Raw genomic sequence first — 18,809 nt, 5'->3', positions numbered from 1 at the left:
AGAGGGCCTGAGCAGCCCTAGAGGTCTTGGTTAGCCAGAGCATCCCTAGTGAGCATGGCTGAGACTGCATGAAAAATAAGGGTTAGGGGAGAAAGTGGGAAAGAAGGAAAACACTTGATATATGGGGGTTGGAGGAAGTGCCCTGGGGCATGAATAATGCTTTGGTCACTTCGGGTGGGAATTTCTTATTATCTTTGGGCAGAATGACTCTCTGGGTGAGTGGGATGCAGGAGACTAGATTTGTTCATCTCTGAGGCCAGGTCTGACTTTGCTTGGATGTTTATGTCTGGGACAGAGCTCCTGGCTGGGTATCCTGAATTGAGATGGAGCAGGGAGGTGGTATCTCCCTCCTTAGCTGCTGACCTCCTTTCTGGGGTAAGGATTAAGCTCTTGACCTTGGTGACTTCTGCAAATGCAGCTCATTCTCCCAGCGCTTGTTCAGAAACATTGCCATTTCTTAGTATTGACCCTTTGTCTATTGGTAACTTTTACTCTGCAAAACTTGCTTGCTTGTGTAGAAAGCCAAACCCAGGGCTTCTGAACTGGAGGTCCTTCCCCACTACCTGCTGGCAAAGTATAACTTTTGGGGGTGTGTGATGGAGCAAGGTCTCCTTGCTGAGGGGTCCTACTGGAGCATCTCATGAGTGTTGCAGTCACTCTGTGTTTGGGTTGAAGATGTCTTGGAAGCAAACTGCATCCAGTTGACATGAGGAGTGTTCTCTGTCCTGGTGCCTGCATGCTCATTAATTGGTCCTGACATCCTGAGAGGGACTTGGTGTGAGGCTGTCAGGAACAGTTACTGATGCTTGGCAGAGCTTCCATGCTGGTGCTTCATGAAGGCTGCAGGTCCTTGCGGGGGGCTCAGCTGGTGAAGACCTGCAGCACATAAGTGCCTGGTGGTTCCTTGGGCAACTTCCTGTCTGATTTCTGTGTTTATTGTGGACCTAGGATTTAATATATATGCAAGTCCCTTTCTAAGGAGAGGTGTTAAAAGTTACTCTTCTGAGCAGCGGGGGTTGACTTGACTTTTTGTTACTGGGGGAAAGGAAAGAATTGCCACCAAAATCAAGTGGTTTTTTAATGTAAACTTGATTACCAAGTGCTTACCTGGAGCAAGCTTAAACCACTTAAGAAACCACCCTCTCTCTCTCCCCTAGCAAGTGCCTGCCTCTTAGTAGCATCGACCACTCCACAAAATCTCCTAGACCTCTATTAGGTGAAGCCTTGCCTGGAGGTGGGAATACTCACATGGCTTTGCTGTGGAGCACAGCCAGCACCGACAGAGTTATGAAGTAAAACAGGAGTGTGTTTAAAGGAAGGGAAAGGATATGGTTTGCCTGGGCTTTTCCTTGCAAGGAAATGCTGTTAAAGAGGAGTCCTGGGAGAGACAGATGCCAGGAGTGGGGGTGCAGGATGGAGAAGCTACAGAAGGGGGAAGGACTGCAGCCAGGTTAGTTTGGACCTTGGGTAAATTAAGGGCTCAGGGCTGATCAAGGGACATCAGGGGATAATTCAGCTGGCTGTTGCGCTCTCAAGTGCCTGCAACACATTGCAGTGGTGTTTAAGGAGCTTATTCAATGGCAAATCCTGGTTTGGTCTGCCTGAAACTATCTGGCTTGGATTTGGCAGACATGTTTTAGGGGAGACTCTTCCTGGCTGGCCGAGATGGAAGGGCTAAAGGAACTTCAAGTAGGCTTGCTGGCAGCCAGGACCAGTGTCCCCAGGACTCAGAGCAAACAGGGGAGCTGGCGTGGGGTGGCTGAGCCAAAAGCCATGCCAGGAGTCCCAGTCATCCCCACTGGCTTTGCAGTGCTTCCTGCCCATTGTGCCTCCGTGCTCAAGCACATTGTGGGCTGTATGGGCAGAGCATCCTACTGGGAGGAGGGAATTTCTGGCCCTCAGAAAGCAAAGGGAAGCCTGGTTTAAAATAGCTTCACCTCGTGAGACCCATTCCAACCTGCATTCATGCAAAATCAGCTAATTCAGCTAAAGAAAAAAAAGAAAAGGGGTGTGTGTGAAGGCCTGGTTCCACAGACCTGAGGATGGGCAGAGGCACAGGGCTGCCCTGTGGTTGCTGGTGGGGCAGTGGAGAGGCAGTGCCCGCTGCCGCTCCATGCAAGGCCAGCCAGGGGCTGGGTCAGAGCAGTGAGCATCTCTGGGATACACCGATGTGCTCAAGGTACCTGTCCCCTTCGGAGAGGGAACCAGCCAGCACCAGCAGTGAAGGGGAGCCTCTTCTCTCTGCCTATCAGCACTAGCTGCAAGGCTTTGATATTTTATTTATTTTATTTTTTATTTTGGTTTATTTTGTTACGAGTGACCTCTTCCCTTTATGGCTTTTGAGCTTTTAGGCTGGGATGGCTGAAATGTGCTTCACTGGCCTACCCTGGCATGAGAGGCTGAGTTAAGACTGATTAAGTCTGCTCATCCCTTCAGAGCCTTCTGCTTGCTGGTCAAGCCCAGAGCATTTATTTGGAGAGCAAACACACGTTGTTCAGCTCAGCACACATGTAAAAGCTGGAGCTGATCTGCCTCTTGTGTCCAGGGGGGTCAACACTAAAATCTGTGATGCTTGTAAGAAGAACAGGGCCTGTGGGTGAGTCCAGGGATTACGGCAGGATTAGCTGGTGTGTCAGACCAGAAACCGTTATTTGTTGGAGAATGCCCACGATATCTACGGAGACAGAAATGGGGTGAATTTGGCTTCAGCAGAGGGCGGAGGTGTGGGAAGCCTTCGTCAGCCTGTGCAGTGCTCATGCCAGTTTGCAAGTCAGTCTTTGGTGCTTGCCCTGGGCTTAGACTCTCAGAAGGACAACAGGGTGACACTGGCTGAGGCTCTGCTGTTAGTGTGGCTTGAACAATGTGAAAGAGGAAAGGCAGAGTCAGGAAGACAAAAAATAAATGGAGATGATGAATCTCCTGCCTGCATTGAGTCTTTTTTTTTCTGTACTGAAGTTATTTTTCTCTCAACTTGCAGGCTTCTAAGATGTCTGGCTTTTCTTCCTCCTCAACCCCCATTTTTTTCTTTTTCGATCTTAAAAGGCAATTACTTAGTGAAACCACCCAGTTGGGACATATTTAGGAGTGTGACTCAGTCAGTGAGTGCCCAGGGCTCCCAGCTGTTGAACTTGCACAGCTGGGCACAGCTGGGGTGCTCAAGAGCTTAATTTTTTTGGCTCCAAGTCTCCTATTTCCCTCAATTTTAAATTGGCTGCTGCTCTTTCCTGCTGGTGCTAACTGGCCTTTTTAAGGGAGTGGTGCACCTGGATCACAGGCATGAGCAAAGTAAATGAGTCAGGAACACGTTTCTCCAGCCCACCTCATACCCCTGGCTCTGATGGACCCTTTTCCCAGCTTTATACTGCCTTTTATTTATTTTTTTTTTGTTGACACAACTTAAGAGATGGTAGAGTGAAATCATGACATGTATTTCTAGCTCTCCTCCCTGTCTGCTAACGATATGGATCACTGCATTTACCCTTAGGGAATTGGGCTGTACTTTTTAAGAGAGCTGAAGAGAACAGACGCTTTGATCCCTTGGGCACCAGTAAAGTTCCTGACCTGTGAGCATCGCTTTGCTGCCAGCTCAGTGTCAAAAAAAAAAAAAAAATAGAGGGACTCAATCATAAAAATGCTTTAAAAACTTGAAAAAGTGATGACACCCACTTCTTACAATTTTTTTCTCCATGGGTAGAAGACTGCGTGTCTCTTGTATTTGTGCTGCTTTAGACAACAGTGGAGTGCCATCTTGACTCGGGGTGCTGAGCCTTGGAGGGAGGAGGCCCCGCTGTGAGATTTGTGAACATTGCAAGCCAGAAAATATCTTACGCTTTCCCTCACTTGTCTTCTAAAAGGAAGCAGGTAGAAAGCCTTGCTTTTTCTTTCTGTCAAAAAGAGATTTGAAAGGAATCTGTGGAAGAAGATAAAAGCCTGAGGAAGGTTGTGCATGACCCCTTCCACGTGGCTGCCCCTTTCCTTGGCAGACTTAAGTCTTTTCCACAGTATTTCCTCTTTGTGTCTCTTGGAAAAAGCAATACTTTGAGGCACACATTTTGGCTGTTGCAGCAGTTATCAAGGGCAGGTTTCCCCCTCTTGCCGGCACTGAGCGGGCAGCCCCACGTCAGGGTGATGACTCAGTGCCTGGCAGAGGCAGGGAGGGCCAGCGGCGGCCCCCAACCTGCGACTGAACAGGCTTGGCTTTGTGCTGGCTGGCTTAAAAGGAGCTTTATGACTGCTCTCAGCACAGCATGAGCCCTGGTTCCTGCACAGGCCCCTCTTTGTGGGAGGGGGTGATGTGGTCCCGGGCTGGAGGTGAAGCTGGGTGTGAGGTGGGGAGCAGCCCTGCCAGCACAGTCCCTCAAAGGGATGAAAATCAGGAGAGGGTGAGAGCCGGGATGGGGAAGTCAAGTCTCCAGGGTACTTAATTGTCATGGAGTCCAAGGGAGGAGGTGCTGTAAGGGTACAGCAAGGGTCTGGCTCAGCCCTGCATTGCTGGTGGTCCCCAAATGGCATTTCGGAGTCACTAGACACATCGTTAGGTGCCAAAGACTGCAACTCTCACAAGCTGATGATGTCAGAGGTTTGAGAAATGATGGGGGAATACATAATAACACACACCTTGCCAAGAGTCTCCTAATTACATATAAATATGTGAAATCTTGGGCTCTGCAAGGTTTTTGTTCCCACTTCCGTTGCTCGGTTTCACATTAAAAAAAACACCAAACCCTCTGCAGCTGCTCTCTCTCAGTTGCAGGGACAACTGTACGAACAATTGTTTTTACAGTTTGGCTCTCAAACCAAAGTATCAATTTTTGGTTTGCCTGAACTACATGGTTTCTGGCTTACTTGTTCTGGAGATGGCTTTTTCACCCTTTTCTCATCCATTTACTTCTGTGGGTAATGAGAGTGGGAGATGTTCTCCCATCTGTCCTCCCAATGCCTCTGCCCAGGTGTCACGGCTTGCACATTCATGCAAGGTGCCTTGTTGGGAAACCCAACAGCTGGAGTACCCCTCGTTTGCTCTTCTGTTGACCCTGAGCATGATAATCTTTCCCTCAGCCTCACCAGGCAGACATCTGCAATTTTTCCAGACTGCATCCTGCTAGGGTGATAAAGCACAGAGGCTGCATCTACAATTAGACTGCCTCTTAGGACCGCCTAAGACCTAAGCTCACCACCGCAGGGGTGCTACAGAGGTAGCAAATGCTGAGACCCACCATACAGCCCATGTTATGCAGTGCCAGAGGGTCTCCAGGAGGGGAGTAACTCCACATCACCTTTGATTGACTCTTCTCATTCCTCAAGGGCTGGATGGCATCATGATGGTGATACCTGCCTGTTGATGTGGCTTGTTGCAACATATGTACTGGAGATGTCCCTTCTGCAGCTTTTTTTGAATTTTGCTTGAATTTCACTAAGCTCCACAATAACTCCCAGGCAAGGAGTTAAAATGCAATGATTTTTCAAATGCTGTTTGCAACTGGCCTGCTCTTCTCACTGCACTGCTTCAGTTTTAGTGCTCCATCGCTTCTGCCTTGTCACCTCAGGAACTGCTGCAGTGCACTTGCATGGAAGAAAGCCTGGAGTGACAAGATGAACCTGGCCTTAAACATGCATAGAAACATCTGAGATTAGGTGATTTGCCTTCTAGGTATGCCACAGAGCCCAAAGATGGAGCTGCCAGATGTTATGGCAATACTTGTGTGATAATGGCAATGCTTATAGCAGCTGTCTAAAGGTCTGCCAGCACTGGACTGGTGCCCAGGTGGGAGTCGGAAGCACTGGTGATCTGCAGGTTAGGGACTGACATGCTGGAAATCAGCATTGCCAAGAAGGACCTGGCAGTCCTCATGGAAAACAGCTTGACCATGAGCCAGCAATGTGTCCTTGTAGCCAAAAAGGCCAACAGTATCCTGGGCTGCGTTAAGAAGAATGTGACCAGCAGGTCAAGGGAGGTTATTATCCTCCTCCTCCACTACTCTGCCCTGGTGAGGCCACATCTGGAGTACTGTGTCCCGTTCTGGGCTCCCCAGTTTAAGGAGGACAAGGAATTACTAGAGGGAGTCCAGTGGAGGGCTGCAAAGATGATTAGGGGTCTGGAGCATCTTTCTTAAGAGGAAAGAATGAGAGAGGTGGGTCTGTTCAGCCTGGAGAAGAAAAGGCTGAGAGGGAACCTTATTTCTGCTTATAAATATCTCAAGGGTAGGTGTCAGGAGTATGGGACCAGACCCTTTCAGTGCTGCCAGATCATAGGATGAGGGGAAATGGGCACAGACTGAAACACAGGAGGTTCAATCTAAACATGAGAAGAAACTTACTTACTTTGAGGCTGCCAGAGCCCTGGAACAGGCGGCCCAGAGAGATTGTGGAGTCTCCTTCTCTGGAGACATTCAAAACCTGCCTGGTCACATTCCTGTTCAATATGCTCTGGTGGACCTGTTTTAGCAGGTGAGTTGGACTAGATGATCTCCAGAGGTCCGTTCCAACCCCAGCCATTCTGTGATTCTGTGAAATACACCTGTTTGCAAATCCCGAGCTTGAGCCAATGTTTCACGTCCTCCCTATGCCCTGCAATGAGGTGCAGCAGCAATGGTAACATAGACCCAGGGATGGATCTGCAACAACACCCTGAGCCAGTGGCTACCTGGTATCCTAGGCCCTCAATTTCAAGTGTGAGCTGCTCTGCCATCCTCACTGGCATTCTTGGATCGAAGTTTATGTCTACACTCATGGGCTGGCTTGGATGCTCATGTACACCTCCAGCTCCCAACCATGCAGGTGGTATCCTGGTACATAAATCTCTTCCTTAAAACCCAGCATTTTGCTCGGAGGGAGCAATAAAGATAATCCTGATATTATTTAAGAGAGAAAGCTGTATGTGGGACTCGTGGAGAAGTTGCTGTGTGAACAGTCAGCTCGCTCTGTTCTTCAGTTGCCACGGCATCCCCGATAAGAGCCATTTGTGGGTGCATTAGGATAGTGGGGGGGTCCAGCAGCAGAGGAGGATCAGGACAGGCAGACAGTGGCAGCAGAGGTGGCTGCTCAGGTCTTGGTACAGTGGCTTGATTGCCCCAGTGGGGGCTCTGTATGTATACCAGCAGCTTTGGGAGAATTGTCAGGCCCTAAATCACAACATCTGACTCTGAGAGCCAGTTCTTGCACCTGGAGAAGCGGGCAAAGATCTCATCACGCTGCCAGACTCACAGCAGCATGGGAGCTGGTGCCCATCCAGGAGGTGATGTGCAAACACGCTTGCTGTCGCATGGCTGGACATGACACCCATACTGGTCCCTGTCTGCTGTGTTACCAGATTTATGTGTCCTGAGCCTTAGAATTACAGAATAGTTGGGGTTGGAAGAGACCTTCAAAGGCCATCCAATCCAACCCCCTGCCATGAGCAGAGACATCTCCAACCAGATCAGGTTGCTCAGGGCTCCATCCAGCCTGGCCTTGAATGTTTCCGGGGATGGGGCATCTACCACCTCTCTGGGAAACCTGTTACTGTTTTCCACCACCCTCATTGTAAAAAATTTCTTCCTCATGTCTAGCCTCAATCTCCCCTCCTTTAGTTTAAAATCATTACCCCTTGTAGTATCATAACAGGCCCTGCTAAGAAGTCCCCATCTTTCTTACAGGCCCCCTTTTATGTACTGAAAGCCACAATAAGGTCTCCCTGGAGCCTTCTCCAGGCTAAAAAACCCCAACTCTCTCATAGAGATCTGTTCCATCCCTCTGATAATTTTTGTGGCCTCCTCTGGCCCCTCTCCAGCAGGTCCATGTCTTTCCTGTACTGAGGGCTCCAGAGCTGGATGCAGGACTCCAGGTGGGGTCTCACCAGAGCAGAGTAGAGGGGCAGAATCACCTCGCTCAACCTGCTGGCCATGCTTCTTTTGTTGCAGCCCAAGATACAATTGGCCTTCAGGGCTGGAAGTGCACGTTGCTGGCTCATGTCCAACCTTCCATCCACCAGTACCCCCAAGTCTTTCTCCTCAGGGCTGCTCTCAATCCCTTCATCCCCCAGCCTGTATTGGTATTGGGGGTTGACCCTACCCAGATGCAGGACCTTGCCCTTGTTGAACCTCATGCGGTTCGCAAGGGTCCACTTCTTAAGCCTTACCAGGAGCAAGCCTGGATGGCCAGATCAGTGCTCAGGATACAGGAACAAAACTGTACAGAGCTCTCCCCTTCTTTAAGGCTTACTTGGGTAACCTTCCCTGGAGCTGCACCAGGAGCATAAAGCTTGTACTTTTGTGGTTGTATCACCAAAGTATATATAGGCTATAACATACAGAGGAAATCCTGGGACTTCCTTCTGTCTTGAGTTAGTCCTGATGTTTCTGGATGGGGTCTGTAACCAAAAAGTTGCCCCAAGCCCATGGGGGAGACACCAGTCTCAAAATGCTCAAGGCTATCAGGATGGGACCACATCCATTTGTAGGCCTGGAAATCGTGGTGCTTGGCTACGCCTCAGCATTTTTGAGAGAAATAGGTATTATACACCGGCTTTTGCCCAGAAACCCACACTGCTGTAGTGGTGGGAGGAACCGGAGCACCTGAAACTGCTGTAGAATGGCACAGAGCTATTCTATAAATGGCCCCTGAATTGTGCATGATAACCTAAGACTTAAAGTGAAAAAAAGATATAACACACCTCTTTAAAGCGGGAAATAGCTCACTAGCAGACATAGGGGGATGCTAAAGTCAGGCCAATAGGTAAATTAACGCAACTACTAGCCACTTTTTTAGTTCTTGAAAGTGGCAGGGTATATTTTCAGCACCAGGATTCTAGGTGTTTTAGGTCTGAAACCACTTCAAAGGCTGAAAGTCAAGCCTGCTTTTCTGAGCCCTGTGGCTGTGCTTGTGCAGCCAGGCATTAAAAAAGAAAAAGCCACATATCTGGAGAATTCAAACAAAACCTGTTGCAAACCTCATTTGCTGAGAAGATGAAGCAAGGCAGGGAAAAAAAAAAGGTTAATGGGGCATTTTGTTGTGCTTGTGTCTCTGTGCTGGAGAAGCCTTTAAGGGATTTAGTGTGAATAAATGCCCGGCTCCTGCAGCAAGGGGGGTCACAGCTCACCAGGGAAAATACTGTCTTGTGGCTCTCAATTTAGGTGGTGCATGGAATCTGGGTGATGAAGGCTGAGCTCTTGAGGAAGGAGGGAAATTTTAATCTGGCACCATGAAATGGCTTGCTTTTGCTAAGCTGTTTGGGGGAAATAACTGACCTTTAGATAAGAGACAGATTTGTGAGCAGGTCTGTCTGATAGGTTCCTCTTTCTGAGGAGCGGCTTTGGGGCTCATCACTGTCTATGGCACAGATCTCAGTTAAAATAATCCTGTAAAAATGCTGCAGTATCCTCTTAATGCCTTTTAAACCTGACTTTCCTCAGGATAGCTGCAGCTATCCTGAATCTGTGCCAGTTGGATGAGCTGCTCTGAGAGCTGGAAGGGCTGGTGGGTCGCATGATCTCCTGCCATGCTGTGATTGGACAGTAAATTTGGTTGGAGGGTCTGTGGGATGGTCAGGCGTATTTTTCTATATGAACATTTACAGGGGAGTAGGGGGGAAAGCAACTTTAAAACTTTTTATCTCTCCCAGCTTCCCAAAAAACTCCCAGCAGAGCAAGCATCCACTTGGGGCATATGCAGGTGGTCCTCCCAGGTTTGCTGAGTCAGAAGACAAAGACACAAACTACCTCCCACCAGCTCTCAGGTGTCAGTAAAATTCTTCCTTCTTCATGTAATGAAGGACACTTCCCTTGGGTGAGAGCACTGCACTGTGCAGTTTGCAGGCCTCTTGCGACAAAATTTAGAGGGGAGAAAAATCCCCACCCCGTTTCACAGATCCTGATGGAGCGAAAAGTCTACACCCAAAGTGATGATATTCCTGCACTGGAATCCCAAGCTGCTGTTTTTCCTTGGAGCTGGACTGGAAGAAATCCCACAGAATTTGGAAGGATACAGATGAAGGAAGAGGCCAAGAGAAGATGGAGAGAGAGAGAGCTGGGTACCAGGAGAGGCTGAGACATTGAATGGGCTGTCGAACATGTCAAAATCCTATTTCCTGTACAAACGTCCCATGATTTTACGGGGAAAATATCCTCAGCTTATGAGCAACAGCAGTTTAAGTACAACCCTGAGACTGTTCTGGTCCTTTGTGCTCCTGTGGGCACAGTCTTATGCATCCTGAGGACAAAGTTACACAGTCACACGGGCATCAGCGGAGCAGGTCCATCAAAGCAGGGCTGTAATCCCATGAGCAACCTCATGTCCTGCTTCTGTATGGACCAGGGATTTCACCCAGAGGCTTGTTTCTGAGTCTCTCACTCAGCTGGACTCCTGGTGTGCTGCAAGAGGGCTGGTCAGAAGATGCATTTGCTCCTCAATGCCCTTGAGTGCAGCGAAGGGTAATGAAGCTGCTGAGGGGCCTGGAGCACAAGTCTGATGAGGAGCAGATGAGGAAACTGGGGCTGTTTAGTCTGGAGAAAAGGAGGCTGAGGGGAGACCTTATCACTGTCTACAACTGCCTGAAAGGAGGTTGTAGCATAGAGGGTGTTGGTCTCTTCTCCCAAGGAGCAAGTGGTAGGACAAGAGGAAATGGCCTCAAGTTGCACCAGGGGAGATTTAGATTGGATATTAGGAAAAACTTCTTCCTGGAAAGGTTTGTCAGGCATTGAACACGCTGCCCACAGAAGTGGTTGAGTCACTATCCCTGGAGGTCTTTAAAAGGCATTTAGATGAGGTTCTTAGGGACATGGTTTAGTGCTAGAGTTAGGTTAGGTTACGGTTGGACTTGATCATCCTGTGAGTCTCTTCCAACTGAGATGATTGTATGACTCTATGATTCTGATGCTTTAAGGAGCTGGGCTGAGCCCAGCTGGGCTTTGAAGGAAGGTTGGAAAGAACATGGCCATGTCGCTGATTCCTCCTCTCTGAGCCCAGACAGGCCTTTCAGGGAAAGCCTAAACATTAACAAAGCCAGCGGTGTGCACACAGCAGAGCAGCTCAAACACAGCATGGGTTGTATGCTGAAGGGCACTCACATAGCCATGGCTGAGAGAGGTCCTCCCTGACGCTGAGGGTGCAAACTTCAAGGCTGCCTTCTATCGATTCATCAAATATTTGTTTGCATCTGTGACCTTCAGACTTTCCCATCATGGGGGTGATTTCGGCTGCCGGCGTGCTGGCAGCCGCTTTGATGCATGGGCACGTGCGCAGGCCAGGACGGATGAGCTCCTTGCGGGCAGTGTTCCTCTGAGAGGGTTTAATTCCAGCTGTACCAGTGCCAGGCTCTGGTAAAACTCACCCCTGCCCCAGGCTCCCACCAGCATTCTTTTTTTCAGAACATTTTTACTGAGGTGCCAGGAGAGCCTCTGCACCTATGTGTTCCAGGCTTGGCCATCCCTATTGCCAGCTGGCGGAAATGACTGCTGCTGTGAACATTAGTGGAGAGCAGTGATTTATCCCTGTTGGGGACCCCCTCTTTCTCCAGGCAAGCAGAGTGTAGACTTTCCTTACTGATGGAATGTGGTGGCCAAAGTCCTCATTGTCAGTTCAGTGCAACAAAAGCATAAAGCCTGTCGTGATGCTTTATGGGCAGGGGAACGCCTCTACTCCCTTTGGATGTCTTGCTTGCCCCTGAGGGAGAATTTCGCATAAGTGGGAAGGAGCTGTTATGGTAAAGGTCCTCCCATTGTGTCCTAGGAAAAGGGAATCCACTCTCCTGAGAGGTGTCTTCCCTTCACACAGATTTTTGTGCTTTTGAAACCAAGCTTCAGACTTTCACACCGCAGGGATATGACCCTACTATGCACAGGTACAGGACAGGCTTTTCTCAGCAGTGGCTTCTCTTAGGTGCCAACAGATTCTCAGTGTGAGTGTGCCTGCTTCCTTTTGTGTTTACCAAGTGTAACTCGCAATTCTTACTAATTATGGAAATATTGTCTGCTGCTTATAGATATTTGGGCAGAACCATTTATGTGCTTTTCATTAGCTAAATGCCTCATTGCTAACTAGACTGTTTAGCATGAATATTTTTTGTGTTTCTGAGGAAGCTTTCTCCTTATACTAGACATCTCTTGTTCCCAGCTCAGGACTCCCTTCCCCTCCCTGGCTTGCCTTTGCCCCTGGGCAGGGTGCCCCAGCTCTCTTGCACAGTGGCCTTGCTGATTTGGTAACCCGCTTGCTTTCTGAGCTACTCTGGGTTTGCCTGTTCCTTTGAAGCGCAGACAGGGAATGAGCTCAACAGCTGGTGATGGCTGCAGCTGCCGGCAGTGATGCAGTTCTTGTTTCAAGTCCCATTTCCTCTTTCCAGAAACACAAACTGCTATAAGTAAAGAAATTTTCTACATGAGGAAGAAATTTTTTACAATGAGGGTGGTAAAATATTGGAACAGGTTGCCCAGTGAGGTGGTAGATGACCCATCCCTGGAAACATTCAAGGCCAGGCAACCTGATCTAGTTGAAGATGTCCCTGTTCATGGCAGCTGGGTTGGACTAGATGAGATCTGAAAGTCCCTTCCAATCCAAACTATTCTATGATTCTATGAACTGAGCTGTCAGTGACAATGGGCAGAGGCAAGGATGTGCCTTGGCTGTGTGAGTATATGAAGGCTCTTGCTCTATGTGCCAGTCCCTCATAGGAATACCAGTAACGGTGCTACAAATATCTGGTAGTCAAGACTTTTGGCAGTGCTGACCAGAATTCACTTGGGTTTATGCTCTGCTGTTGAGGTGCTGGTTTCACATAAATACCCTTCCCAGTCCTGGAGGGTGCATCTTTTCTCTAGGACTTATGTTTAATGTAGCAACCAGACACAGAAATGTGCAGTGTTTTCTGGCATACCTGCATGAACAAGCATCCGTGCTGGGCATAGGCTGGACCTGAATCTGGATAACCCGTGACAGGAACTTTGGATGTGATTTGTTTTGGGTAATAGCTTAAATGACACAATTGGACACTGCAATGTACACTCCACAGACAAGTATTTCCCTGTGTTTGAAAATGCAGCTCTTGTTGCTCTCCCACTCTCCTTCTTAAGCTGCATGCTATTGCTTGACATTGGTCAATCCTTCCTGGGCAGGGAGGAGAAATATGGCCCTTGCCCTAAGGGAAGCTGCTGCCAGCAAATGAGGGTAGCTCTCTGGCTAGTGCAAAAATCGTACCAAAAGATTTACAAAAATGTTTTTGATTCAAACTTTTGCTGCCTCTCAAGAGTTGCACGGTAGGTATCTTTTTCCCCTCATCTTTCCAGGTGGCTGAATTCCCCTGGATGGCCACATCTTCCATGATGTTCTTTGCTTTTATCTCCAGAGAAGGTAGAACATTGCCATTAAATCCATCCTGGGAGATGAAGTCTCTCTGTGGAGAACAGGGATAAGTGAGCATCAGACTATATATCCTGTAAGTCACTGTTGCGATATGTTTTGAATCCACCTGGAGAACTACCAAAATGGGTTTGGTGAATTTCGTGTTTGCCATCAGCTGATCTCTGGCTGTCCCCCTGCACCCCTCCATGTTTCACAGGAGCGCCTCTGAAAGACAAGAGGAGGAGGACAAGCAGAGAAACAACTATATCCAAAAATGACTCCAGAAATCTCAGCCTTGCCAGTGACTGTCATGAAAGACCAGGCATTTGGCAGACCCATGCCCGGCCATCCGATGCACAGTCACCACAAGGAGGTCAAATGGCACCAGCTTCTGGAGACACACCAGCACCTGCCAAAACAACATTAATTCAGTGTCTCCTTGCTTCATGGTGGTAAACCAGAGAGGACAGTGTGGTGGCATTAATCAAGCAGGTCAAATAGGAATCTTGCCTAGTTCTGAGCGACTCATCATTGGGAAGCCCAGCTTCAGTTTCAAGGCCTGGAAAAAAGAATCCCAAGAGTGAATTCACAGTCAATGCCTGTAGAGACCCAAGGCCCAGCTTGGAGTGAGGATGTCCATTAGGGCGACTGCCCAGATGGGACCAGAGCTGGGTCCCTTTATGCTGTGGGATGTGGAGGTGGGCTGAAGAAACATATTCTTCCCCCTCTGCTCCCTTCCTTCAGCAGCCTGCTCACTGGAAACCTTTGTGTTTCGAAAGAGGCAGCCTTGGGGCCACCTCCCCTTCTATTATACTTTCAGCTTGGTTGCTGTCTCTGCTATGTGTGTTTGTAGTGTCCAGCAGAACAGGTTATCGGTGCTGGTTCTGGTTGCAATATGCTAATTCAAATGCCACACTCTTATGTTGAAGTGGGTAAAAATCCCTAAGAAGAGCTAAGGTCTTCTAACCTGTGCTTGCATCCTTTTAGAGACAGAGCTGGGAAGACACACCTGTCAGGGGGTTACACTCACTTTTTTTGTACTGTGTGGCCCTTGATCTTTTTTTGTTTCAAACTCTGAGCCGTATCTGCTCAATGGATGTTCGATGTGTGCTTTTAAAGATATCCATGTCAATATGCTGATCACTCAGAGCTGCTGGAAAGTGGCATTTGTGAGGAGCAGGGCCATTCACCATCTCAGTGATCAACCATCAGCTCTTGCTTCATCTTCCCATTCTCCATCAAGTAGGGTGTTGTTTTCTGCCTTGTGCCCCCAAAACCACTGGGAAGTGCTACTGGTGTAAGGCAGACTGGCTGCAGAGGTAGCAGTTGGGTGGATTTGTCCCTGTGACATCCCAAATTTTCATACCGTCATGGCCATGTTGCCATTTCCCTCAGGTCTCTTGCCTGGAGGTTTATGGTATGTTCTGAGTGACATGGCCAGGCTGTGGCAGGAGCATGAGCGTGTCCTCCAGCATGGTTGGGTTCACGCTGAGCCTTGTGCTGTTGTTTCCTGCCATATCTGCAGGTCAGCACGGCTCTCATTCAGCCCCAAAGCTGTTTTCATTCAGGACGTACCATCTGGGGCTTCACTTTCACACCAGTATTGCAGTTTCTGGTGTTGTGTCAGCTTGTGAAAGCCAAAGTAAAAATGAACTTGGTGGTGTTTAGAGAGATGTTTGTGTAAGTACTTCTAGCTGCAAAGAAGGACAATGGGCAAATCTGATCCCACACAGATGGGGGTCCACACAGGCACTGATGCCAGGGATGCATCGAGTGTGTGTTCCCCGCCCTGCCCCACCGCCCCGGAAAGCTGGGAAGTTCAGCTTTTTAAAATACTGCTGTGCCAGCCAAAAGTCTCCACGTGTTGGAAAGGCAAATAAAACAGAGCACTGGGGAGCAGGCAGAACTGGCCTTTTATTGCTCGTACTTCTTGGCTAGTTGGAAAGGAGGAGAGGATGTTTCCCTCAGACCTACTTTAAATCTCCTTCTCTCTTTTTTTTTTTTTTTTCCAATAGGAAATTGTGAGTGCACGTGTTAAGCAGAGCCCTAGGGATTGGGAAGCTTGTGTGGCTGGCGGCGTGTGAAGCTGGCAGCTGGGGTAGGACACGCACTTACTCACTATGCGCTCATGCGGCATTGCTTGGCTGCTTTACCAAATTCCTTCCCCTCCCCTCAAACCAGACTGTCTCCCCTCAGCTTCCATCACTGCAGGCAGGTTGGGAGAAATGCCATGACAGCAGCATGACCTGGAGCGGGTCCTACCTCTGAAAGTAATTCCCGCTCCTTCTCTCTCCCCAATATTGACTATTTTTTTAAGCTGGATCCACTCCCTGATCAGACTGTCCTCCTAGTCAGGGACACGGTGAACCATAGCATGTAACTGGCTGAAGGGAAGGGGTGAGCTGCCCATGGCAGCACAGGACCATGCCATAAGTTCACTAACCCCCTGAGTCCTTGCACTCTCTCCCGCATCCTGAGGGCATCACAGTTACAGCTGCCCTGCTCTGGCTGTCATGGTTCAAGCAGCAGGAGCTGGTCTAAGCCATCCATGCAGGAAGGAGGTGGTGTCTTTCTCCCCTGGCATGAGCCCCTAAAATCTCTTGGGAAAAGCAGCACCAAAAATACCAACTGATGCTGCCCAAGCAGTAGAGGCTCCTGGAGCTGGCATGGCTGCTGTTGCATACCCTGGACATCTGTGGGAGCTGCAGCATCAGAGGGTCAGGCCCTTGCTAATACACCCCAATGACATGCTGCCTTGTATCGAACACAAGACTGTGTCCTGGCTAATGCACATCAGCATGGTGACCTTCAAGGCTGGCCAGAAAAGCCCCAGATGACAAGATCACGAGAACTGTTACCTGGAAAAATAAATGAGTGTGTCTTCCTGCCACAATTCAGGCTCCAGTGCACTCCTACATGGCACTTCTCCCCTGCGGCTTCTGCCCAGGATGTTAATGCTGAGACATATCTTGTGTTATTTACTCACCTCTCTCCCAACATTACTGGAAGGAGCAGAGGTGTGAATGGAGTTGGTGCTGTGTCTGCAGATTGACAGCTTCAGCCATAAAAGCTCAGCTGCTGGAAGAAGCAAACCCCCCTGGCTGGGGCTGGAGGGGACACAGCCTCCACTGCTTCAGAGCTTATTAACAGCAGTTTCCAGCTGCTGTGGGACAGGTTCTTGGTGCGGATCAGCTTCCCAGGGAGCAAAATGTGAAGGGGCCTGTGTCTGCCCACACATCTGGACACCACTGGGCAGGATGGGACCTCCTCCTTGTTACAGGCCTGGCTGCAGCACAGCTAATCCAATATTATGAATGACAATCAGAACAGACATGACATAATTTAAACCACCAGGCTTCTGTAAAATGATTACTGTTAGGTGTTGAGCTGCCCAAGGATGGGGGAAAAAGCACTATTTTGTATACAGGGGAAACCTGACACTTAAAAATGCTCTGGGAAAGAGGAAATAACTATAAGAAAATAGAGCAGACTGGGTCTTCCTCTGGTGATCTGGTGGATGAGCAGAAGCACATCAGTTTACAGAGTGGCAGAGATGAAGCTGTGGGTAGTCTGGCCCAAGGCCTTTCAGCAGCTCCTGGTGTGGCTCTCTGAAACACTTCAAGGAGCTGGAAACCTTTGTCTTCAAGCAGGAATGTGCTCAAAAAAGCAAGCCTTGGAAGCTGCACAGTGTTGTTCCCTCCCTCTCCCATTAGACCTACCACCCAGCCCTTGCTGGAAGGGGAGGTATGCAGAGGCTTTGCAGGAAAACCTTCCTCTGTGTGTGGATGCTTTAACTGGCAGTCAAACTTTTCATGGGAATGCAGTTTAATGACGGATGGGATTTCTGACTAATAAGGGTGAGTGCATGCCCACTACAGAGCTGAGAGCGTGGTGATTACGGCTCTTGCTTATAAATGCAAGAGCTCAAAAGCCTGGCCTGGTGAAGCCAGCCTTGAGCCTTCAATACTTGCCACCTGCTTCCCGAGGTATGGGTTGCTTTAACCCTCTGGGGTCAGGTTGCTTTGATTTCTTTTGGTTTTCCCTTTAAACACTTTTAAGACAGCGGGTCACAGCAGTCCCTTCCTGTCTCTGCAGGACGTTTGCACTCACTGGGATCATGTGCTGCAGAGTACTAAAGGTTTCACTCAGAGAGAAGTGCTCTGCACAGGTCCTCACCTTCATGCAGAGGTAACCCAAGACTCTTCCATGCACATGTGGGGACAGTTAAAGCTGAAAACCTGTAAATCTAAGCTGCATCTAGAGCTGTGTAACCATAAGCTTTTCAGGCTCATATTTGTAAAGGCTGACTTCAGGGGCTCGCTATGGTCTAGCTAGGCGAGTGCTTGTCCTCAGTTCCTAGGCATAATTAACAGGGTTCTATCTCAGCCCCAAAACTGCACAATGGGATCCAAGTCTGGAAGGAAAAATTTTCTAGTTTATGTGATAAAAATCTCATCTCCACAGACAAGAAGGAGTTTAAGGGCACAGTGGCAGGTGGGAGAACCCCATAACCCAGTCAGAGAAAGGGACACGGTCCCTCCTAAGTCTTTCCCAGCAATGCTATCAGCCCCCAGCTGGGAGGTGACACTCAGCACCAAGAGCAGCTGCTCTTGGAGCTGCTTTTGGACTGAGGGTGGCATGGCCTGTGGGTATGTGACACATTATGGGCTGCAGATGAAGAATATTTTGATGTTACTCAAGGTTTGCAATTGGAAGTTTAGGGGACTAACCAAAAGCAGAGAAAAGGAGGGATCAAGGCAATTTGGGGAGAAAGAAATGTGGGAAAATAGTCAGGGCTGGTCATATGTAAACAGGCTGCTAGTCACCACATTTATCTGGCTGTGCCTTGTGCCCAACCAGTACAGTCTGTCCTACCTTCTTACTAAACTCCATTTCTAACTGTTTTCCTGTGTGTGTGTGTGTGTGAGCGTGTGTGAGCGTGTGTGTGAGCGTGTGTGAGCGTGTGCGTGTGCGTGTGCGTGTGTGTGTGTGTGTGTGTGTGTGTGTGTTCAGAGGTCTACATACCAGCAAACAGAGTCAAGCCATGGTTAAGAGGACCACATGAGCCTGAAAAGCTGCAGGACATGCCCTGCTCAGCTTTTCTGGCAAGCTGTTGTCATAGCCTCCTTCAGGTGCTTTGGTGTTGGCCTTCAGAGAAGTTAAGTTCTGGCATGCACCTGATCTGAGCCAGTGCTGAGATGGGAGAATCACAGCAGCCCTACAAACACCTGTTTGTGTCAAGGGAGGGCTGTTCTTTGACCAGGGAATACTCAAACAAGCCTGCGAGGTGACTGCTATGACCTCTGATGGAAAGATGGATCTCTCTTCCTTCTGTGTCACTTTCTTTAGTTCTAGGTGGGCATCTTGCATTTCTCTGCCTGTTTCTGTATGCATCAGTGTAGTTGAGACTTAATTTTTCTCTGTCATGCATCAGAAGAAATTGCTTTGCTTTGGCCAGAGTATTAGGCTAGCTTTGTGATTTGACCAGCTTGCCTCTTTTC

The 18,809-nt window shown here is 48.9% G+C and overlaps 1 protein-coding gene across 1 annotated transcript in view; it reads left to right on the top strand.

Moving 5' to 3' along the window:
- Positions 1 to 355: 355 nt before the first annotated feature.
- Positions 356 to 18,809, top strand: part of RRBP1 (ribosome binding protein 1) — a 73,623-nt gene continuing 55,169 nt past the window's right edge. The window contains exon 1 of the mRNA XM_082048261.1: positions 356 to 375. The gene's annotated coding sequence lies outside the window, so the exon portion shown is untranslated. The remainder of the gene's footprint in view (positions 376 to 18,809) is intronic.

Source organism: Streptopelia decaocto, assembly GCF_964273445.1.
Source record: "Streptopelia decaocto genome assembly, chromosome: 3".
Taxonomy (NCBI): Eukaryota; Metazoa; Chordata; class Aves; order Columbiformes; family Columbidae; genus Streptopelia; species Streptopelia decaocto.
Note: the sequence above shows the minus strand (reverse complement) of the source record. Positions and strands in the feature narration are given on the sequence as shown.